At 43.8% G+C, this 25554-nt stretch overlaps 1 pseudogene; it reads left to right on the top strand.

Moving 5' to 3' along the window:
- LOC115106501 (PH and SEC7 domain-containing protein 1-like) overlaps positions 1-25554 on the top strand; it is a 53174-nt pseudogene that overhangs the window by 18837 nt on the left and 8783 nt on the right.

Raw genomic sequence — 25554 nt, 5'->3', positions numbered from 1 at the left:
TGACTCTCACCACAACTCCACACTTTGATACAAATCCCTCACTCCGACTACAAATGAGTCGAGTGGTTTCCTCCACCACAGCTTTTCTTCTCCTGTTTCCCCTTTTCTTCGCCACTGTAACACACTTTCTGTGCTATTAGCTTCACCCGACTCACTGGCAGCTTAAAACAAAACCTCAGTTTCTGCCATTTTCTCCACGATCAACATCACCCGAATCGCGCCTTTCCTGGTCGTGCAGCACATTGGCAGCGCCACGCGGCCGGTATGGATTGACAACCCAAATCATTGCGTGGCCGGATAGAAATGTGTAACGCCTTGTGTTTGACATGTGACACCTGCGCTAGCCTATTACTCATGTTATGACAGGCTTGTGATCATTGCCCTTGCTAGATTGATTGTATTGACATTCCCAGCCTTAATTACAGTCGTTTTTGTTCAGAATATTGAGTCACTGAAACTGAAACAGTGCACCCCGAATGGGTGGAGGAAGCAAACAATGTATCAGGACAGCTTTTATTTACAACCTGATAGCAATATGTTGTGGACTACCAGGAAAAGTATTGGTGAATTATATTAATCATGCATTGAACTGTATCCATCTATTCTGCCAGCAATGCCAGCAAACGTCATGGGATTTTGAGTCAAATATAACCTATTTTTAAAAGCTATTATAAAGTTGGTTTTGTAACATAAACTGGGAGCTTGATATTTTTGACTGATCTTATGATTGTTTGTTTCATATCTGCAAAGTAGGTAAAACACTGTCAGTTCCACTTTAAGCCTGAAATAGCATTTCAACAAATTCAGGACATGAAAAAAGTCCTGACTTATTTCTTGTTTTCCTACTGTGTAAGGACATTCTGGTGACTTGTCAGGACATTGTGGTCTTGATAAGGTAGGAAAACATGTCCACAGACAGACAGACAGACACACACACACACACAGTCACACTACATTCCTCCTAATTTCTATATTATGGTCTCTCAGTCTAAATCTCCCGGTCTCTCTCTCTCTCTCTGTCTCTCTCTCTCGGCCTCTCTCTCTCGGGCTCTCGCTCTCGGCCTCTCTCTTTCTCTCTCGGCCTTTCTCTTGGTCTCTCTCTCTCTCTTGATCTCTCTCTCTGTCGCTCTCTCTCTCTCTCTGTTGTTTCTGTTTTCAGTGTAGCACCACAGCACCCCCACCATGCCACCCTCTCACTCTTTGCCTGCTCTCGTTCACCTCCTCTCCTCTCCTCTCCTCTCCTCTCCTCTCCTCTCCTCTCCTCCCTCCCGCCCTCCATTTTTCTTGAGGTTCAAAGTGTTTTATTTTCAGCGGTATGAAATAGCAGTGCCCCCGGAGGAGGCAAACCTGTGTGCTGCTCTTCTCTTCAATCTCTAGCTCTAACATCACACTATCTCTCTCTTTCTCACTCTCTCTCTCTCTTTCTCACACTCTCTCTCTCTCTTTCTCACACTCTCTCTCTCTTTCTCACAGTATCTCTCTCTTTCTCACACTCTCTCTCTCTCTCACACTCTCTCTCTCTTTCTCACACTATCCCTCTCTTTCTCACACTCTCTCTCTTTCTCACACTCTCTCTCTCTCTTTCTCACAATATCTCTCTCTCTTTCTCACAATATCTCTCTCTTTCTCACACTTTCTTTCTCACACTCTCTCTTTCTCACACTACCTCTCTCTCACAGTATCTCTCTCTTTCTCACACTCTCTCTTTCTCACACTACCTCTCTCTCACAGTATCTCTCTCTCTCACACTCTCTCTCTCACTACAACACTTCCACTCATCAACGTACATACTAGGGAGCTCATGGCCACTGTTTTTTACTTTCCCACCTTTCCTTATTCTTTTTGTGCACGCCCCCTTCTTGTATGCATATTTGATTTACCATGAAGTTACAAGGCATGTTGTACAGTTGTTTGTTTGTTTGTTTATGTACATGTTTATATTCATGTTCAAATACATCATAGAGACGTTGTTTTGTATCTAGAATATTGTAGAATCTTAAAGGAAATCACATAGAGATCTCAGATCAGAAGATCCCGAGATGTATAGAGGAGGGTCAGTTATACAGATTATAGACAAGTCTGAGGAGAATTTCAACCTGTGCCATATGTTGAGGGATGGCTGGGAGGGACAGGCTACACAGAGGGGTACTAAACTGAACCCTCCAGCTACAGCTGAAATCAGGAACCAGGCGGTATGTAAAATAATGAGCAGGCTGAGCACCCCCGCGGTACCCGTTTCACCGTCTCTCATTCTCTCCCTCTGTACTTCGTGCTCTCTCTTTTACGCTCTAACTCTCTTTCTCACTAACTTTCCCTCTCCTCTCTTCCTCTCTCTCTCCTCTCTCTCTCTCTCTCTCTCTCTCTCTCTCGCCTCTGCAGCCTTTTCAGATTAAACCCAGTGATATGTTTCCCATTAACACTACAATAGAGAGACAGAATGGAGCAATCTCCTGTACTGTGCAGATAGCTGGCTATGGCGTCACACTTATCTCTCAGCCTTCTCAACACAATATTAGGCCTCCATAGCAGGAGTTTAGCATATTTTCTCAGTTCCAGGCTATTCCTTCTTAATAATATAATAATTATTAAACTAATTATGATAGAGGGTTATGAGGGCATTCATTTTCAATTACTTTGTTCAACAACACTGTTGTAGGTTTTTGGAGGGATATTTTTGTTAGGTTTCATAAGTAGATGAATGCATTGGATGAATGATGTGCCTATAATGATTGTGATAAGTACAGGTCCGCCGTCAAACTTCCACAGAGGTGAAAAGATGGGCAAGTCTGCGAGTAGATAACCAATGGTATAAATGATTACTGCTTTAAGAGTTCCTTGACATACGTAACCCACGTGTCTGATGTTTCGTGTCCCCCTTTTCTGCGTTTTCTCTCGAAGTCTAACCTAGTTCAGTGCATCGTCAGCTGCTTCTAGTAGATCATATTACTGTAACATGTGTACGTGTGCTTCTGGTAGCGCACACACTCTATCAAGCTATTTATACATCTATTAGTCTGTGCCTGGGTGTACCCAATTGATACCAAGGACACTATAAACTATCCAGATGTGCGCTAGGGGCCACTGTCCTGTCCCCTAGTCCCACATGCTATCGCTCAGCAGAAATACACTTCCGGTCAAAAGGTTTAGAACACCTACTCATTCAAGGGCTTTTCTTTAGTAGGACTATTTTCTACATTGTAGAATACAAGTGAAGGCCTCAACACTATGAAATAGCACATATGGAATCATGTAGTAACCAAAAAAGGGTTAAATAAATCAAAATATATTTTATATTTGTGATTCTTCAAATAGCCACCTTGATGGCAGCTTTGCACACTCTTTGCATTCTCTCACCCAGCTTAGTAGTCACCTGGAATGCATTTCAATTAACAGGTGTGGGATTTATGGAATTTCTTTCTTTAATGCGTTCGAGCCAATCAGTTGTGTTGTGACACGGTAGGGGGGTATACAGAACATAGCCATATTTGGTAAAAGACCAAGTCCATATTATGGCAAGAACAGCTCAAATATGCAAAGAGAAACAACAGTCCATCATTACTTTAAGATATGAAGGTCAGTCAATACAGAACTTTGAACGCTTATTCAAGTGCAGTCGCAAAAACCATCAAGCGATATGATATGTCCTCTCATGAGGACCGTCACAGGAATGGAAGACCCAAAGTTACCTCTGCTGCAGAGGATAAGTTCATTAGAGTTACCAGCCTCAGAAATTCCAGCACAAATAAATGCTTTACAGACACATCTCAACATCAACTGATCAGAGGAGACTGTGTGAATCAGGCCTTCATGGTCGAATTGCTGCAAAGAAACCACTACTAAAGGACATCAATAAGCAGAAGAGACTTACTCGGGTCAAAAAACACGAGCAATGGACATTAGACCGGTGGAAATGTGTATTTTGGTCTGGAGTCCAAATTGGAGATTTTTGGTTCCAACCACTGTTTCTTTGTGAGACGCAGAGTAGGTGAACGGATGATCTCTGCATGTGTATTTCCCACCACAAATCATGGAAGAGGAGGTGTTATGGTGTGGGGGTGCTTTGCTGGTGACACTGTCTGTGATTTATTTAGAATTCAAGGCACACTTAACCAGCATGGCTACCACAGCATTCTACAGCGATACATCATCCCATCTGGTTTGGTCTTAGTGGGACTATGATTTGTTTTTCATCAGGACAATGACCCAACACACCTCCAGGCTGTGTAAGGGCTATTTTACCAAGATGGAGAGTGATGGAGTGCTGCATCCAATGACCTGGCCTCCAAGGTCCCCTGACCTCAACCAAATTGAGATGGTTTGGGATGAGTCGGACCGCAGAGTGAAGGAAAAGCAGCCAACAAGTGCTCAGCATATGTGGGAACTCCCTCAAAACTGTTGGAAAAGCATTCCAGGTGAAGCTGGTTGAGAGAATGCCAAGAGGTTGCAAATCTGTCATCAAGGCAAAGGATGGCTACTTTGAAGAATCTCAAATATAAAATTGATTTTGATTTGTTTAACACATTTTTGGTTACTACATGAGTCCATATGAGTTATTTCGTAGTTTTGATGTATTCACTATTATTCTACAATGTAGAAAATAGTAAAAATAAAGAAAAACCCTTGAATGAGTCAGTGTTCTAAAACTGTTGACCGTTAGTGTATGTCACACAAAGAGATGTTTGTAGACTAGTCATAGTCAACCACCCAAAGGATTCAGTGTTCAATTATGTAACTAGACAAACAGAACTTTCCCATCACCAATTATTGGAAAGGATTAGGATTTGGGGGCCTTGTACAGCACATAGTTGAGATTGTCACCTTGAGCCCAAACCCCTTAAAACCTCTCTTTTTAATTTGTTGGTTGGTAGCCCAAGCCAGTGTGTCACTGTGCAGAGGTCAAAGGCTAGCAGGGCCAGGTATCTACTGTAAACTTGCCCTCTTGGGGACCTTCAATGCTGCAGAAATGTTTTGGTACCCTTCCCTACGGTGAACCATGGTGGTGACATCATCATGCTGTGGGTGGTGGCAGCATTGTGCTGTGGGATGTTTTTCAGTGGCAGGGACTGGGAGACAAGTCAGGATCGAGGCAAAGATGAACGGAGTAAAGTACAGAGAGATCCTTGATGAAAACCTACTCCAGGGTGCTCAGGACCTCAGACTGGGGCGAAGGTTCACCTTCCAACAGGACAATGACACAGCTAAGCACACAGCCAAAACAACGCAGGAGTGGCTTCGGGACAAGTCTCTTAATGTCCTTGAGTGGCTCAGCCAGAGCCCGGATTTGAACCTCATTGAACATCTCTGGAGAGACCTGAAAATAGCTGTGCAGCAACGCTCCCCATCCCACCTGACCGAGTTTGAGAGGATCTGCAGAGAGGAATGGGAGAAACCCCCCAAATACAGGTGTGCCAAGCTTGTAGCGTCATACCCAAGAAGACTCGAGGCTGTAATAGCTGCCAAAGGTGCTTCAACAAAGTACTGAGTAAAGGGGCTGAGTACTTAAGTAAATGTGATATTTTGGTTTTAAATGTTTAATACATTAGCAAAAATGTATAAAAAGCTGTTTTTGCTTTGTCATTATGGGGTATTTTGTGTAGATTGATGGGGGGGGGGACTATTTAATCAATTTTAGAATAAGGCTGTAACCTAACCAAAAAAGTCAAGTGGTCTGAATACTTTACCACCTTTTCACCTCTGTGGAATTTTTAGGGTGGGCGGTGCTTTTGCATCTACATTTGGCTGTGTGTCTGTACCCAAAATCTCTGGCAGCCATTCACCCAGGCCAGCATATCTTATGCCATGCTGCTGGGTGCCAGCCTTTCAGTCTGGGCTGAGGGAAAGAGGTCATGTCTGGTGCTAGCTGGCTGCTTAAATTAGCAGAGACGTGGGGTGTAGAGTGCACCCCACCCGCTCCCCAAGCTGTCTCACAAGTGAACATATGAGAGAGAGAGAGAGAGAGAGAGAGAGAGAGAGAGAGAGAGAGAGAGAGAGAGAGAGAGAGAGAGAGAGAGAGAGAGAGAGAGAGAGAGAGAGAGAGAGAGAGAGAGAGAGTACATGTGGCAGGTTAGCGTTTTTTGTCATTAATCTTGTTCTGGAGGCAGCTCTGCAGTGTGGTCAATAGCTGGCACAGCCACAACGTCATAACATCTGACAACCTTAACCACACTGTTAACCCTAATGCCTAACCCTAACCTTACATGTTCATGAATTTTTACATTTTAGCCAATTTTGACTTTGCAGCTGGCCCGTCTAGCGGCGATCGCTCAGTTCTGCCTCAAGGACAAGACTCATAGACAATAAACGTCAACCTGCATTTGAACTGGACCTCTCAGCTCCGGCCGCGGACTTTGATAAGGTCACACAAGGCACTGGCAGGTGTAATGCATATATGTTGGACAAACATTATCTCTAATTGGATCTAAGTTGTTGCCCTGTTCTCTCTGTCCATTCTGCCCCTCCCACTTCCCCGTAGTCTATCTTGTCGGTGGTATTTTTTGGGGGGAGCGCTGCTCATTAGCATACGGAGAATAGATCTAGCTCCATTGTCTAGCCTCTCGGTGTGGAAACCTGAGTGGTTTCAGTCTTGCGGTCATATCGATGAATCACAAGCTGCGTGAGTGACACCCTCATTATATCTCTTGTCAGCCCGATGGCTGTAGATCGTGTGATTAATCCTGTTCCCTTGTCCCTCTTATTGATTCTTAATGTGGCAATCAGCAGTTGAAACAATAACAAAGCCGCCCCCTGTTTTCGGTAAAAAGCTGAGGGATGGAGCTTGAGAACTGTAACCACTCTCAAATTCATAGACACAGCTATGGACACAAGGACTGACCATCCATGATATCAAAATGATCGTTTTAACCGTGTTTTGAGGCTATATAGTGTTTGTTTACGTTTTCTTTGTTTACAAGCAGTGCTTATATTTGGGGTTCTGATGGGGTACGACAGTTGAACTAAGCTCGTGAGGTATTTCTAAGTTATATTCTACACACATCAATGGGTGCATATCATTCATTCATATCATTCATTTCAACGATTCTATCTGACAAGAGGCCAGTCCTCTTCCTTCATGGATCTTCTCATCCCAGGTTGCTGACCAGGGCTACATTTTCTCCTCTATCTCCTCTATCATGTTTCTTCCCTGACCATACCTAAGATGCAATTCCTATTTTCTAGCATTGGTGATAGGGTTTTAGGTTTCAGGTGTGCGATTGTAGCTGGGTTGCTCTTGGGGAAGGGTTCGAACTCCAACCTAATCATTCATGCAGGCGAATGCCTTGACTGGAAGAGAAGAGGAGCAAAGCAAATAGGCTTTTAGAAATGGCGCTACTGCATTTTGTTTCGGGATGTTTTGTTCGTCGTTCAATAGCGTTTGTCTTGAATGTTCAACAGGCTTGTTGCTCACGTGCGGGCTGGTTTGAGCTCGTTCGTTACGGGTTGAAGTTATGGATTCTTGTTTAGTTGTTGCTCTCTGCATTGTCGGGAAGGGCCCGTAGGTAAGCATTTCACTGTTAGTCCACACCTGTTGTTTTACGAAGCATGTGACAAATAACATTTGATTTGAGAGAAGAAGAAAAAACACACACAAGATATCACACACACACACACACACACACACACACACACACACACACACACACACACACACACACACACACGTGCATAAACACATTTTCCTGCTGATTCCCACCACTCTCTCCACCACCTGACTGAGGAGACAAGCACCGAATGCTAATCACCATTCAAAGAATATTCAGGAGTGTGTGTGTGTGTGCTGCGAGCGTGAGTATGTGTGTGTGTGTGTGACTGGAAGAGGGAGTTGGAAGTCTGTGATTCGCTGCCGACAGACAGAGAGAGAGAGAGAGGGAGGGGAGGGATAGAGGGAGGGGCTCATATAGAGAAGAGAGCACATACCCAGTTGCCGTCAGGTCTCTCTCCTCAGTACGATTCCGGCAGCTCTCCGACACGGAACCAAAAAGAGGATGACAAAAAGATAGACGACTGAAAGACAGGGAGAAACAAGGAGGGAAAGACAACAGCAGGAGGACAAGCTTTTCTCTACCCCCCCTTCCCCCTCCAGAGGGCACAATGGGAAGAGATTTGGAACCGTTGAAAAGAAGCATTGAGAGATGGCACGTTGAAGAACAAGGAGAAGGTGATCAAAGAAGTGAGGGATCAAAGAAGTGAGGGATCAAAAGAAGTGAGGGATCAAAGAAGTGAGGGATCAAAGAAGGAGTAGATGCCGACAAGGGACCCGGACAGATGGACGGACGCTGATCTCCTAAAATAGAGGGGTAGTCATTCCTCCATCATTCTGGGTGACGGACAAAGGGGTGTTCATCTTCCATCTTACACTGGGAGCAACAGGATATAACATAGCCCCCTTTTACTCTACTGGGTAGACTGAACCAGGCAGTCCTACGATATCTTGTTCCCCTCTTCTCTTTTTAACTGGACGTTGGTCTAGTTAGACAGTTCCTTCAATTCTTCTCCTGTTTCTTCATTACTTTTTGTTTGTGTTTTGGGGGCAAGTGACGCAATCGAGAGTGCTATTTGGGATCCCTGCTTGGGAAGTGGGAGGAGTCCTATGTGGACTCTTTACGTCGCGTGTGTGTGCGTGCGTTTCTATGCGTGCGTTTGTGTTTCTACGTGTGCGAGCCTCTGTGCTTTTTACCTCCTTATTTCCGCCCTTGGCACCCATCTGTTTCATGCTGGCTGTCCTTTCACACCTCTGCAAGTGTTGTGCACCATCTGTGTGTGTGTCAACGGGAGTGAGTGTGTGTGTCAACGTGAGTGTGTGTAAGTATCTGTCACCCACAGTTACGCCACTGGTGAAAAGTTGGCCAGTTACCATTTTCGGAGGCACAGCCCGGCATACTGTTTAAGCTGGGCAGAAGGGGGACAGAGGGCCCGCTTAGCCAACAGCTGTCAAGGGAACAGTTTGAGAGATTCTACTGTCTTCTCCCAATAGGACCGGTAGGACTATTATTAAACCTCCTGGAGGATCAATTCAATGAGGATCTGATCCAAGAACAGTGTTAACTGATCACCTGATACGCCCACCTGTGGACGGTGTCGCTTGGGAATATATTCAATCCAAAACATGTCAGTGTGACATTGAGTGGCAATGAAGGAATTGCCATACCATGTTCTATAGATGAACTGTCCGATCATCCATTATTTGATCAGATTCCAGATGACCTAATGAGTGTGTGTGAGAGAGTGTGTACCACAGTTTGATGCTCTCGGGGACGCCGTGAGAGTGACAGGAGCTACGCGCTGTTTCCTGCAACAGACGGCCCTCTATGAACTGTCACTGAACTGCTTGGCCCTCAGTCTCATCACTGTACTTAAGAGCTGCTGAGACAGACTGACAGACAGACAGACAGACAGGCAGGCACCTTTTTCCTCTTGTTCCTGGCCATGCCCTACTGTACAGCTCTCTGAACAGAAAGACGAAATCTGGGTGTATCTGGAACCATCGCTTGGCTGTGTGTCGTGTGTACCTTTCTCTGATTGGCCTATCTAGTCCTGCTGTGTAACATTACCCTCGGGGGGGGCCATGATCGGCGTGAACAGCCTGCACTCGGCGGGGCGCCTGCGCTCGCGCTCCCTGTGCTCGGTCCGCTATGGCCGAGACTTCCGGATGATTGACCCTTTCCGCTACCCCCGTACGCCCCGCTCGCGCTCCCTCAAGCCCCTTATGTTCCCAGACCTGCTGGGCAAGGCCCAAGATGGACAGAACCACCCGCAGGCCCGCAAGAGGAAGAAGGTACAATGTGCCACCAGGGTAAGACACCGACTAACATAGCACGACCTGCTGCGTTAAACTGTTCCACACTTAATTCAGCACTTTGGTTGTGTTTGCATGTGTTAAAGTGGGGTTGTGTTTCAAGCTATTTCTTATTTCTGATGACATTGTTTATCGTTGTCATGTCAACATACTGTAAAATGCCATGCCTAGCACTGTAGGTGTTTGTAATTTAGGGACATTTTTGTCTGTCAACCAAAGACAATGCAACCTTGTACATCCACAGATTCATACATTTATATATGACTTTTATAGGGTTGTGAATCATTTGTTAGTTGAGTAGATTGCAGATTGGGTGATCACCAGGCTGACAGGCCCTTCTGTAATCTAGGCTACCGCATGTTGTGTGTAGTAACCGGTGGTAACACCAGCCCTCAAGGCTAACTCTCATTCGCTGCCCGGGTGCCGTGGGACTCTGACGGAGCGCGTAGGTGAAGGTGACGAACATTCATCCTGATCTGAATGAGGCCGACTGCTCCCAGTGACACTGATTACGCCTCTACACCCTGTCCTCCCCCTCTCTCTCCCACTCTTATGGTTCTGACAGGGCCTCCCCATACATCTCACTTATTCCCACATGAACTCCCCCCCCCCACACCTCTATTACGTTAGACTCCCCTCCACCGACTCCTTGGCAGTCAGGACCAGTGTTACGTGTATATTAACATCTGTCTCTCTCAGCTTGATCTCCTTCCAATGTACTACTACTGTAATGCCAATAATTATGGACCCCCTGTATGTCTCAGCTATACGACTTACTCTCATGTTTACTGTTGTGCTTTCGGTTCAGTTTGGCTGGTTTTCCAATCGGAGTCAAATATGAACAGGATTTGTAATTACATTTAAAATCAAATCAAATTTATTTATACAGCCCTTCGTACATCAGCTGATATCTCAAAGTGCTGTACAGAAACCCAGCCTAAAACCCCAAACAGCAAGCAAATGCAGGTGTTGAAGAACGTTGGCTAGGGAAAACTCCCTAGAAAGGCCAAAACCTATGAAGAAACCAGGCTATGAGGGGTGGCCAGTCCTCTTCTGGCTGTTCCGGGTGGAGATTATAACAGAACATGGCCAAGATGTTCAAATGTTCATAAATTGACCAGCATGGTCAAATAATAGGTCTGAGACAGGTAACACGTCCGGTGAACAGGTTAGGATTCCATAGCCGCAGGCAGAATAGTTGAAACTGGAGCAGCAGCACGGCCAGGTGGACTGGGGACAGCAATGAGTCATCATGCCAGGTAGTCCTGAGGCATGGTCCTAGGGCTCAGGTCCTCCGAGAGAGAGAAAGAAAGAGAGAAAGAGAGAATTAGAGAGAGCACACTTAAATTCACACAGGACACCGGATAAGACAGGAAAAGTACTCCAGATAAAACAGACTGACGCTAGCCCCCTGACACATAAACTACTGCAGCATAAATACTGGAGGCTGAGACAGGAGGGGTCAGGAGACACTGTGGCCCCATCCGATGATACCCCCGGACAGGGCCAAACAGGAAGGATATAACCCCACCCACTTTGCCAAAGCACAGCCCCCACACCACTAGAGGGATATCTTCAACCACCAACAACCATCCTGAGACAAGGCCGAGTATAGCCCACAAAGATCTCCGCCACGGCACAACCCAAGGGGGGGCGTCAACCCAGACAGGAAGATCACATCAGTGACTCAACCCACTCAAGTGACGCACCCCTCCTAGGAACTGCATGAAAGAGCACCAGTAAGCCAGTGACTCAGCCCCTGTAATAGGGTTAGAGGCAGAGAATCCCAGTGGAAAGAGGGGAACCGGCCAGGCAGAGACAGCAAGGGCCGTTCGTTGCTCCAGAGCCTTTCCGTTCACCTTCACACTCCTGGGCCAGACTACACTCAATCATATGACCGACTGAAGAGATGAGTCTTCAGTTAAGACTTAAAGGTTGAGACTGAGTTTGTGTCTCTCACATGGGTAGGCAGACCATTCCATAAAAATGGAGCTCTATAGGAGAAAGCCCTGCCTCCAGCTGTTTGCTTAGAAATTCTAGGGACAATTAGGAGGCCTGCGTCTTGTGACCATAGCGTACGTGTAGGTATGTACGGCAGGACCAAATCAGAGAGATAGGTAGGAGCAAGCCTATGTAATGCTTTGTAGGTTAGCAGTAAAATCTTGAAATCAGCCCTTGCCTTGACAGGAAGCCAGTGTAGGGAGGCTAGCACTGGAGTAATATGATCACATTTTTTGGTTCTAGTCAGGATTCTAGCAGCCGTATTTAACACTAACTGAAGTTTATTTAGTGCTTTATCCGGGTAGCCGGAAAGTAGAGCATTGGAGTAGTCTAACCTAGAAGTAACAAAAGCATGGATTCATTTTTCTGCATAATCTTTGGACAGAAAGTTTCTGATTTTTGCAATGTTACGTAGATGGGAAAAAGCTGTCCTTGAAACAGTCTTGATATGTTCGTCAAAAGAGAGATCAGGGTCCAGAGTAACACCGAGGTCCTTCACAGTTTTATTTGAGACGACTGTACAACCATTAAGATTCATTGTCAGATTCAACAGAAGATCTCTTTGTTTCTTGGGACCTAAAATAAGCACCTCTGTTTTGTCCGAGCTTAAAAGTAGAACGTTTGCAGCCATCCACTTCCTTATGTCTGAAACACAGGCTTCTAGCGAGGGCAATTTTGGGGCTTCACCATGTTTCATTGAAATGTACAGCTGTGTGTCATCCACATAGCAGTGAAAGTTAACATTATGTTTTCGAATGACATCCCCAAGAGGTAAAATATATAGTAAAAACAATTGTGGTCCTAAAACGGAACTTTGAAGAACACCGAAATTTACAGTTGATTTGTCAGAGGACAAACCATTCACAGAGACAAACTGATATCTTTCTGACAGATAAGATCTAAACCAGGCCAGAACTTGTCCGTGTAGACCAATTTGGGTTTCCAATCTCTCCACAAGAATGTGGTGATCGATGATATCAAAAGCAGCACTAAGGTCTAGGAGCACGAGGACAGATGCAGAGCCTTGGTCTGATGCCATTAAAAGGTAATTTACCACCTTCACCTTCACAATAGGATGATCGAGCAGCAGTAAGGGCTCTTCGATACTGCACGGTACTGTCTTTCCAAGCAATGGCGTTGTCTTTCCAAGCAATGACATTTGAGCGTCTATATGTAGAAACCAATAATTGACTCAAATTTGACCATGAATCTCAAGTTAATGACATTTCTCAATGAGCCACTATGGCTATAATTGCTGTTGATACTAGCAACAGTAGATCAATCCATCTGTCTTTCGGGTTCACAAATTGACCCCCAGATTTGATATGTTGAAGACTTTTGTGCTACAAAGAGAGTGCATCGAAATTAGACTTTGAAATGGGCCATCGCCGGCTTTCCACGAAGTCGGCCCTTATCTGCGCTGAATATTAATATTCATGAAGCTCGTAACACAGTTTGAGTCTCGATTTGTATACAGTATGTCTCCATAGCGAGGGGACATTTGAGCCCAGAACCTAAAATCCAAATGGTCTGGCTGCTCATGAATATTCAGACGTATTTCAATTAGTGCCTGTATAATAGGAAACGTAGGAAATGAGTTTGAATGGATACACTACATCGAACACATTGTTCATTTCAATGGGTTTGACTGAGAAACCACACCTCAATATTATGTGGAAACCAACACTAACTGTCAATCAACTCGATCGAATTGAATATCATCAGAATCAGTTTCTCAATCATACAACATTTGAAAATAAATAAGCTCAAGCTGATTTCAATGGCAGATAAGACCTACTACCTTGTACAGCTATTTGTCCCATCTCCTTATGAAAACACCATTGTATATTTTCCCAGAGTTCAGAGGATCTGGGAGGGACGTGGTGACGATGTACTTCCTGCTAGAGTCCTCTCCATCACGTCAGCTGTCGCAGTTGTCCGTCAGTCCCTTCAAGGGCCTTGATCTGAATTCACCGTCAGGGGCTGATAGCTCTGCACTCCTCTTCCTCGAAACTCCTTTCACAGAACCTTAGTGCTAAACGGTAGATCATATTCCGCTAGCATATCCCATTGTCACTAAAAGGGGCTGGATTTGAATAGGAATGTCTGAATGGCTTGGCTGTCACAGGAGATTAATAGGAAAGCGAAGCGAAACGCGGTGACTCCAAAAGCCTGTTGTATTTGTCAATGAGGGTGCACACAGAAACGGCAGCCTTTTTCTTCAAATCCTGCTGTGTTATTCCATAGACTCCCCTTAAAGGGGCAATCAGCAGTTGCTACATACATTTTTGGACTTATACATTAAGGATGTCTACCCATTGATTCTTGAAGAATATAACATAGAAATGGTGCACGAGTTTAGGTCAACGGTCGTGTTTGCCCCAAAGAGGATTCTTGAAAGGAAGGAGGAGACAAATGATTGACTGGCTTTCTGACTGAATAGTTTATTGATTGATGGATTCAACCATTTGTTTCTCCCAGGTGAATCTGTGTACTATTTTGTCGTTATTGTCTAATGGATTTTTCTTCCACAGGCCCTGTACAACTCAATCAAGAATGAGAAGCTTCAATGGACAATGTGAGTTCCACTTTAATGCCTTGTTATCAACAGTATATAAAGTATTTGTGCATTTAAGTGTATGTTCTGACACACACACACACACACACAGAAACATACTTCACTCAGAGTCCACACACACACACAGTTCACTTAGAATCCATACACACACATAGTGTTTGGATAGTGAAGAGTATTGGTTGATTCGATAGCATCCTTATTAATGACGTGCATGTTGTCAGGTTGTGATGGAAACATTTGTGTGTCAAGGGTTGCTATTCTGGATCTCAGCTCACTGTGCTTCAGAGATGCCAATTAAGTCTCTGGCTTTCCAAGCTTTGTTGCCATAGTTACAGCACCATGGCTACAGCTACATAGCGATCATTCTGCTCTTGCCTCTGTGTTCCGGTGCAAGCACAATCACACACTTCTGATGACACACACACACACACACACACACACACACACATACACACACACACACCTATCATTCCAATAAAAGGGTCCTCATTGCATCCTGTACAAAGGTGTGACCACAGCCTCCCACTAACTTCCCAAAAATAGCAGCACTCCCAGAGCAGCTGACTGAAAGGTGGTCAGAGGAACAGGTCTGGGAACAGATCCACAGAGAGAGAGGCAATCCAGTTCAAACATCTCCACAGAAACAGACACCCAATTAAAATACATGGCCATGATGCTGGGGACAAGAGGCTGAGGATAGACTAGTCATTTTTAGACACATCTATACAGAGAGAGAGAGAGAGAGAGACCCATCTGCTCTATTATTCCTTCTATTCTCCTAATCTTGCTCTCCTCCATTATTGGCTCTAATCATCCTGTCTTCCATTGTCTCTCTCCTGCTAGCTTCTATTGCCTGTTAGAAAAAGAGATAAGAAGAACCTATTTCACTGGCATTACAAAATAGACACCACCAGTCATCTGAACAACGTTATCATAATAATACCAATATACCAGTCCCGTTTCAATGATGTATTTATTCATTTGTTTATAAGGGACCATGTACCTAAAGCTACGTACCTCATTTGCCTGATGATGTTTTTCATAGATTTTGGTTACGATAAGGATTATTCGGATATCATGGCTGAAATGCTTTCTGCCATCACGGTAATCTACGTCAGGCGTTGTGATCACTTCTGCTCTGCATCAGGTGCCCTATTCACAGTACACATATTTCACATGACCACAACTGTATACAGTCAGTAACAGGTGTCATATGTGTTTTAATGGGAAGTGTCACAGGTATGACAAGACTATTGTGTTACACTACATGACCAAAAGTATGTGGACACCTGCTTGTCGAACATCTCATTCCAAAATCATGGGGCATTAATATGGAGTTGGTCCCCCCTTTGCTGCTATAACAGCCTCCGTTCTTCTGGGAAGGCTTTCCACTAGATGTTGGAACATTGCTGCGGGGACTTGCTTCCAATCAGCCACAAGAGCTTTAGTGAGGTCAGGCACTGATGTTGAACGATTAGGCCTCTGGCTCGCAGTCGTTGTTCCAATTCATCCCAAAGGTGTTTGATGGGGTTCAGTTCAGGGCTCTGTGTAGCCCAATCAACTTCTTCTACACTGATCTCGACAAACAATTCTGTACAGACCTCGCTTTGTGCACGGGGGCATTGTCATGCTGAAACAGGAAAGGGCCTTCCTCAAACTGTTAGAAGCACAGAATCGTCTAGAATGTAATTGTATGCTGTAGTGTTAAGATTTCCATTCACTGGAACTAAGGGGCCTAGCCGGAACCATGAAAAACAGCCCCTGACCATTATTCCTCCTCCACCAAACTTTACAATTAGCACTATGTGTTGGAGCAGGTAGCGTTCTCCTGGTATCCGCAAAACCCATATTTGTCCGTCGGACTGCCAGATGGTGAACCGTGATTCATCACTCCAGAGAATGCGTTTCCACTGCTCCAGAGTCCATTGGCGATGAGCTTTATACCACACCAGCCGACGTTTGGCATTGCACATGGTGATCTTAGGCTTGTGTGCAGCTGCTCGGCCATGAAAACCCATTTCCTGAAGCTCCCGACGAACAGTTCTTGTGCTGACGTTGCTTCCAGAGGCAGTTTGGAACTCGGTAGTGAGAACAGACGATTTGTACGCGCTACGCGTTTCAGCACTCAGCGGTCCTGTTCGTTGTGTGGCGGCTGAGCCGTTGTTGCTCCTAGATATTTCCACTTAACATTAACAGCACAGAAGATCTGCCAGGGCAGACATTTGATGAACTGACTTGTTGGATCCTATGACGGTGCCACGTTGAAAGTCACTGAGCTCTTCGGTATGGGCTGCCAATGTTTGTCTATGGAGATTGCATGGCTGTGTGCTCGATTTTATACACCTCTCAGCAACGGGTGTGGCTGAAATAGCCAAATCCACTCATTTGAAGGGGTGTTCACAAACTTTTGTATAAAAAGTGCATGTTACCGTTAGCTTGCTGTGCATCAATGTCTTCACACATCCCCAGCCTCAGACCTCAAGAGCTACCGGATAACCGCAAGCAGATGGTGAGGTGGGGAACATACCATTCCAACTCACAGCCAGTCCCAGCTGGAGTTCCCCAGGGTGGTGTGCTCTCTCCCCTACTGTTTGTGCTATGCATGAACACCCTAGACTCCAGCCTTCCAATCAGAATCCATCCTGTCAAGTGTGCTGATGACCTCACACTCATAGAATTGTTTCCTGGCGATCTACCTGGCCAAACACAAGCCGCCGTCAATGCAGTGGCTGAGTGGGGAAAAACCAACTGCCTGTATGTGAACGAAAAGAAAACTAAGGATATGCTCATCAGCTTCAGAAGGGCTGCTGGCTGACAAGGCTTTTCCACCCGCGGTTGCTGTAAACTGCCTCACAGTTGAGCGTTTGCAGTTTTTCTGACTGATAGGTGTGATGGTGTCAGCTGACCTGTACTGGGACGAGCATGTCCGGTATATCCTAAAGAAAAGCTTCAACCCAGGATCTACTACCTAAGCGAAGCAAGACAAGCTGGCCTCCCAACTGAAGTCCTACTGCAGATATACTTGACCTTCATCCGTCCCCATCATGGAGTATGCCTCGCCAGTGTGGCCTGGCCTTCCAAAGTGTCTCTCTAAGGGACTTAGAAGGCATTCAGAGATGGATCTGCTGCGTCATTGGCACTCCCTGCAACTCACTCCCATCTCTGGAGAGCAGGCATGATGAACCTACAGTCAAGACCTTCAAAGGACTCCTGCATGGCCACACAAATCCTCTGCACTAGTTTCTACCCTACACAGAGACAGCATAATCTAAGGAGTTTAAGGCAATACTCTATCATAGAGGTCCCCAAATTATATTTAGCCGTGGGCCAATTGTTCCTTGAGCGGATGGTCGGGGGGCCAGATATATATATTTGGTATACTGCAAATTGACCGCAAGAATCTCAAATACATACAGTATAGTATTTGACAAAAACAGAATCATTTCAAACCTTGATTATATTGGGACATGATCACATATGCCTCTCTATCTATGCGTGTGGATACTTGGGAACAGATTTCAGAAATTAAAATAACTTTGAGCTGATTTCCTGGTGATGTTACAGTCTTATGTCCAACAACAAAAACAAATGTGTTTTTTTTATACGTTATTATAAATACTGTATACTGAACAAAAATATAAACGCAACATGCAAAAATGTCAAAAGTTTTACTGAATTACAGTTCATATAGTCAGTCATAGTCAGTCAGTCAGTCAATTGAAATGAACTCATTAGCCCCTAATCTATGGACTGCACATGACTGGGAAGAGGCACAGCCCACCCACTGGGGAGCCAGGACCAGCCAATCACAGAGAAATACTCCTTAGTTTCATCAGCTGTCTGGGTGGCTGGTCTCAGACGATCCTGCAGGTAAAGTCGGATGTGGAGGTCCTGGGCTGGCGTGGTCTGGAGGCTGGTTGGACGTACTGCCAAATTCTCTAAAACGACCTTGGAGGCATTTTATGGTAGAGAAATGAACAGTTAATTATCTGGCAACAGCTCTGGTGGACATTCCTGCGGTCAGCATACCAATTGCACGCTCCCTCAAAACTTGAGACATCTATGGCATTGTGTTGTGTGACAAAACTGCACATTTTATAGGGGCCTTTTATTTCCCCCAGCACAAGTTGCACCTGTGTAATGATCATGCTTTTTAATCAGCTTCTTGATATGCCACACCTGTCAGGTGGATGGATTATCTTGGCAAAGAAGAAATACTCACTATCGGGGATGCAATCAAATTTGTACAGAAAATATGAAAGAAATAAGCTTTTTGTGCAAATGGAACATTTCTGATCTTTTATTTTTATTGAAATATGGGACCAACACTTTACATGTTGCGTTTATATTTTTGTTCAGTATACAGTGCATTCGGAAAGTATTCAGACCCCTTCCCTTTTTAAACATGTTGTTATGTTACAGCCTTATTCTAAAATGTATGAAATAAAATGTTTTCCTCACCAATCTACATACAATACCCCATAAAGACTAAATAAAAACTTTTTTTTAAAACATTTTTGCAAATATATTACAAATACAAAACAGAAATACCTTTTTTACAGAAGTTTTCAGACCCTTTGCTATGAGACTCGAAATTGAGCTCAGGTGCATCCTGTTTCCAGTGATCCTCCTTGATGTTTCTACAACTTGATTGGAGTCCACCTGTGGTAAATTCAATTAATTGGATGTGGTTTGGAAAGGCACACACCTGTCTATATAAGGTCAAACAGTTGACAGTGCATGTCATAGCAAAAACTAGAAAGTATTACCCCTTGACCTTTTCCACATTTTGTTAGTATGAAGCAGGTTTTCATCAAGGATCTCTCTGTACTTTGCTCCGTTCATCTTTCCCTCGATCCTGACTAGTCTCCCTGTCCCTGCCGCTGAAATAACTCCCCATAGCATGATGCTGCCACCACCATGCTTCACCGTAGGGATTGTGCCAGGTTTTTTGCAGACGTGACACTTGGTATTCAGGCTGAACAGTTCAATCTTGGTTTCATCAGACCAGAGAATCTTGTTTCTCATGGTCTGAGTCCTTCAGGTTCCTTTTGGAAAAAGTGGGCTGTCATGTGCCCTTTACTGAGGAGTGGCTTCCGTCTGGCCATTCTACCATAAAGGCCTGATTGGTGGAGTGCTGCAGAGATGGTTGTCCTTCTGGAAGGTTCTCCCATCTCCATAGAGGAACTCTGGAGCTCTGTCAGAGTTTTTGGTCACCTCCCTGATCAAGGCCCTTCTACCTCGATCTCTCAGTTTAGCCGGGCGGCTCTAGGAAGAGTCTTGGTGGTTCCAAACTTCTTCCATTGAAGAATCACGGCCGCTGTGTTATTTGGGAACTTGTGTTTTATGTTATGACATCATATTTGATGTACGTATGTGTTCTGCAAGATGTTCAAATAAACCTACACCTAATCAACCTGTTCACTCTCTTCCTCCTCCGCACCACAACCCCATCCCCCTCTGCTCTCCTCTTTATTATGGCTCCTCAATTGACTGATTTCCTTATATGAGCTGTAATTCAGTAAAATCATTGAAATTGTTGTATGTTGTGTTATTTTTTTTGTTCAATATATATTGCATTCGGAAAGTATTCACGTTACAGCCTTATTCTAAAATGTATGAAATAAAATGTGGCCTCATCAATCTACATACAATACCCCATAAAGACAAAAGTGAAAACAGTTTTTTAAAACATTTTTGCAAATGTATTACAATACAGAAATACCTTTTTTACATAAGTATTCAGACTCTTTGCTATGAGACTCGAAATTGAGCTCAGGTGCATCCTGTTTCCAATGATCATCCTCGATGTTTCAACAACTTGATCGGAGTCCATCTGTGGTAAATTCAATTGATCGGACATGGCTCATCTCAGCTTTGTCTTTCTAGGCTTTTGTTTTCTCTCCCTCATTTCCGTCCATCTCCCAGCTCTCTCTCTCTCTCTCTCTCTCTCTCTCTCTCTCTCTCTCTTTTCTCTCCTTTTATTTTGACTCAGTGTAGAGTGGGATTCACACAGACCAGCAGTTACCAGGCAACAGGCTAGAACTCTGAGACACATGCTCATCAGCTCTCACTAGCTATCCATCATGCTCTCTCTCATGTAGAGCTAACTGTTGTTATATACGACTGGTTACTCATTTCATACTCTTAAAGGGTTACAAGAGAAGCCATTTTGATGGTGGTTTGCATGTCTATTTTAAATGTGAACTTTTACACATGGTGAGGTAACAAGTGTCGTCCTCGTTTTAAACTGGATTTGACTGATTTCGGGTGGATTGACTGACTAGTTTTGGGAAACATTAATAAGAAAGGTTTAGCTTTTAACATGAGTCATCCTCTTAACTGCTGCCTCAGGTCCAGATTATCCCACATGCAAAAAGATGTTAACAACACCCCAACCATGGTTGTAGGATTATCATATCATTATCATATCATTATCATATCATCATCAGGGACATGTGGTGTACATGGCTTATACTAAGTACAGTATCTTCATTTTGAGTGGGCCTAGAGTGATCATCATTTGAACCTGCCTCAAAAAGTGTGCTATCCGGGATCCTTGGGATGTCCCTATCCCATTGAAGTTGACATTTTAAATGGTTATGGGTAGGGTTAGTTAATTAAAGGGTTATAATTAAAGTTAGGGTAGGGATTATGGTTAGGGAACACATGGAATGGCATCAAACACATGAAAACCAAATGGAATGGAAACAATGTGTTTGATCATTTTCCAATCATTACATTTTAGCCATTACAATAAGCCACCCTTCCTCCACCAGCCTCCATTTGTATAAGAATTACACTCAACTGTATACTAAGATACAGTTATATTTTCATCGTGCACTAATACACACTGACATTTTCTAGTTCTGTAATAACACATCAATTGTAGCCCATTTATTTGTTTTGTTTGAGGTAATTACACATTTGGGAAAAGTATGAATTTTCACAGTTCTGGAGCAGTTCCTCTCTTGATCAATGGGGAAAAACAAAACTGAAAAAAAACAGTGACAAGTCTGAAATTAGTCTCAAAAATAGGAAGTCCCTAGTGAAACGGAATGCCCTCGTTTTTCACCTCAAGGCCGCCACGCGATGGATCGTGTCGCTCTTCTACTGCAGTGTGTTTTGATCTAGGAGAGTGGACTGGTTCTCTGGAGACCAGGAGGGAATCACAACGACATGGTCGAGGAGGGAAGGAGAGAGGGAATGGGAAAGACACTGAATTAAGGCTTTGAAGAAGAAGAAACACTGTCATTCACTCAGGTTCCCCCTATAGGTAGAATTGTGCTTTGTATAAATGTTATATAACCAAGGCTATGCCCACAAAATTCACTTCAGTGTTTTTGGTAGATGACAAAAAGCACAATATAACCAGTGAAGAAGGAGTTTTTACATTTAAACTCAGTTTTTCACAATTCCTGACATTTACTCCTAGTAAAAATTCCCTGTCTTAGGTCAGTTAAGATCACTTTATTTTAAGAATGTGAAATGTCAGAATAATAGGAGAGAGAATGATTTATTTCATCTTTTATTTCTTTCGTCACATTCCCAGTGGGTCAGAAGTTTACATACACTCAATTAGTATTTGGTAGCATTGCCTTTAAATTGTTTAACTTGGGGCAAACATTTTGGGTAGTCTTCCACAAGCTTCCCACAATAAGTTGGGTGAATTTTGGCCCATTCCTCGTGACAGAGCTGGTGTAACTGAGTCAGGTTTGTAGGCCTCCTTGCTCGCACACACTTTTTCAGTTCTGCCCACACATTTTATCTAGGATTGAGGTCGGGGCTTTGTGATGGCCACTCCAATACCTTGACTTTGTTGTCCTTAAGCCATTTTGCCACAACTTTGGAAGTATGCTTGGGGTCATTGTCCATTTGGAAGACCCATTTGTGACCAAGCTTTAAGTTCCTGACTGATGTCTTGAGATGTTGCTTCAATATATCCACATCATTTCCTTTCCTCATGATGCCATCTATTTTGTGAAGTGCACCAGTCCCTCCTGCAGCAAGGCACCCCCACAACATGATGCTGCCATCCCTGTGCTTCACAGTTGGGATGGTGTTCTTCGGCTTGCAAGCCTCCCCCTTTTTCCTCCAAACATAACGATGGTCATTATGGCCAAACAGTTCTATTTTCGTTTCATCAGACCAGAAGACATTTCTCCAAAAAGTACCATCGTTGTCCCCATGTGCAGTTGCAAACCGTAGTCTGGCTTTTTTTATGGTGGTTTTGGAGCAGTGGCTTCTTCCCTGCTGAGCGGCCTTTCAGGTGATGTCGATTATGGACTCATTTTACTGTGGATATAGATACTTTTGTACCTGTTTCCTCCAGCATCTTCACAAGGTCCTTTGCTGTTGTTCTGGGATTAATTTGCAATTTTCGCACCAAAGTACGTTAATCTCTAGGAGACAGAACGCGTCTCCTTCCTGAGCGGTATGACGGCTGCATGGTCCCATGGTGTTTATACTTGCGTACTATTGTTTGTACAGATGAACGTGGTACCTTCAGGTGTTTGGAAATTGTTCCTAAGGATGAACCAGACTTGTGGAGGCCTACAATTTATTTTCTGAGGTCTTGGCTGATTTCTTTTGATTTTCCCATGATGTCAAGAAAAGAGGCGCTGAGTTTGAATGTAGGCCTTGAAATACATCCACAGGTACACCTCCAATTTACTCAAATTATGTCAATTATCCTATCAGAAGCTTCTAAAGTCATGACAGCATTTTCTGGAGTTTTCCAAGCTGTTTAAAGGCACAGTCAACTTAGTGTATGTAAACTTCTGACCCACTGGAATTGTCATACAGTGAATTATAAGTGAAATAATCTGTCTGTAAACAATTGTTGGAAAAATGACCTGTGTCATACACAAAGTAGATGTCCTAACTGACCAAAACTATAGTTTCTTAACACGAAATTTGTGGAGTGGTTGAAAAACAAGTTTTAATGACTCCAACCTAAGTGCATGTAAACTTCCGACTTCAACTGTATGTGTTCGGCCATTGAAACTACTCTTTCTCATCTCTGTCTTCTAATGGACAGTCACAGAGGGAGACAGCTGGAAAGTGATTGGTTGAACGTGATTGGTTGACCTGTTGCTAATGAGGCGTGGTAAAACAGCAACCAGGTTGCTCATCCTTCTGTTTGTTGTCGCCATAGCGATGAGGAGGAGATGCGGAAGTCTTTCTCGGAGCTGGGGGACACCAACCAGGCTGACTCCACCTCTAAACACATGAAGAGCATGGCCAGTGATGAGAAACACCTAGTGGCCATGGCCCAGCCCTCGGGAGCCCTGCTGTACAAGAATGGCTTCCTGGTGCGCAAGGTGCACGCCGACTCAGATGGCAAGAGAAGTACGTGTCAAAACCACAGATATATTATATTTTTGTTTTGTTTTGACTGCTATTTTTTTGTTTTGTTTTCATTTCTACATTTGTAAAGTGACTTTGAGTCCTTGAAACGCGCTATATAAGTCCCATTCTTTTTACTGTTATTATTATTATCATTATTAATCATTTAGCCCTATGCTGTTTTTTTTTATCTACAGCGTACCTATTGTGGTCCACATAGAGTAAATTGTATAACTTTCTTTGGAACAATGAGAGTTTGGTGGCTCTGTTCCAACATCCATACTTGCCTACCACTTAGTATGAAGCAATGTATTGAGTATGTATAGGTGTGAAGGTAGTATGGACATTTGAAGGTGACCTATGTTTTGACCAAACTATTCTCCTGATCTCAGCACCGCGTGGGAAGAGAGGATGGAAGACGTTCTATGGCATTCTGAAGGGGCTGATTCTCTACCTGCAGAAGGTGAGCAGGTGTGACTACACTTCTGTCACTTCTGTCTCACTTTATGAGCTCTCAACACATTCACTGTCCCGAAACTCTGAAAAGTCTATAAATGCCTGCTCAGTCAACTCACTTTTTACATACTCGCATTGAGTGACATTATATATGTTTTTGCACCAATGAAAACCCCCAAATGTTCCCGAGAATGTAAGTCTAAAAAGACTGCTAAGATGATCCTACTTTGTTACGTACTCATACACAATAACATTTGTGATACACCTGGAAGTATACCCATCTTTGATTGACACACACTGAAATACAGATCTCACTCTCCAGCCATCCGGATGACTTTCCATACCCTGTTGGGTGTTGATATTGTCAGTATGAGGTCATGCGTAAAGGTTGAGTCCTTGGTTCAGTGCCTTCAGACTGCAGACCTGGCATTGTCGTCTATACCCATTTGGACCAGTGGTCCTGGCCTTTGCTACGGGCAGCCCTGCCAGCTTCTTGGACTTGTGTGTAACTCGGCCACTTTGAACAGAAGCAAGGGTCCCAACCAGAGGCGGTCCCATGGCGACGCAGCTGTGCCAATGATGTATGTACTGTATGTCTATTGGTAGTGGTCTCTGGTCCAACGATGTCTGAGTTTGGCAGAGGCAAGGCACCTACTCGGGTGTCAAAAATACCCATTTCCTTAGTATGGTTTGTTCTGTCATCCTGCTAAAAGAGAGGTCTGGACACAGTTATCTTCTAGATTGTCCTGATTCAATCACCTACGGTTCAGTTAACCTTTTACTGCAGTGGGCTAAATCAGGGTCACACAGAGTGTTTCTTGATAGTCTTAAACAAATCTACTTTGAAAAAGAGTATACACCTGACAAACATGGTTATGGGCTTAAACGAAAGAAAACACCTGTACCATGTCAGAGATAGACTACAAATATTTTCAATTTTGAGTTTGCATCCCAATATTACACTTTAATTCAATCACAGAAGACTGAAATATAACAAAACAGTTTGACATAGAAACACTGGATTATGTGCAGGTTTTTAAAAATAATGTTTATTAATGTGCAGATTTAAAAATAATGTTTATTAATTGTGAATTTATAAAAGATAGTAATAATATTCCATCCATGAGGCCACTAGGGGGAGATTTGGTCATTTGATTGCAGGAAAGGGCTACAATCAATTGCTGTGTTTTTTGATTGCTGGAATTTCACACCATAACATCCAGTGCCAACTCACTGATGCTTGACATTCTCATATTACAACTCAATTAGATGACCGGTACTCAAAGAACCATCTGGGGGTTGAATACACTACGCTGTGGTCAGAACTACTGCGATGGTCAATAATGATATCAGGAGGAAATCACACTTTATGATGATT

This window comes from Oncorhynchus nerka, linkage group LG23, assembly GCF_034236695.1.
Source record: "Oncorhynchus nerka isolate Pitt River linkage group LG23, Oner_Uvic_2.0, whole genome shotgun sequence".
NCBI lineage: Eukaryota > Metazoa > Chordata > Actinopteri > Salmoniformes > Salmonidae > Oncorhynchus > Oncorhynchus nerka.
The sequence above is the reverse complement of the archived record's forward strand: the minus strand, read 5'-3'. Positions and strand labels throughout refer to the sequence as shown.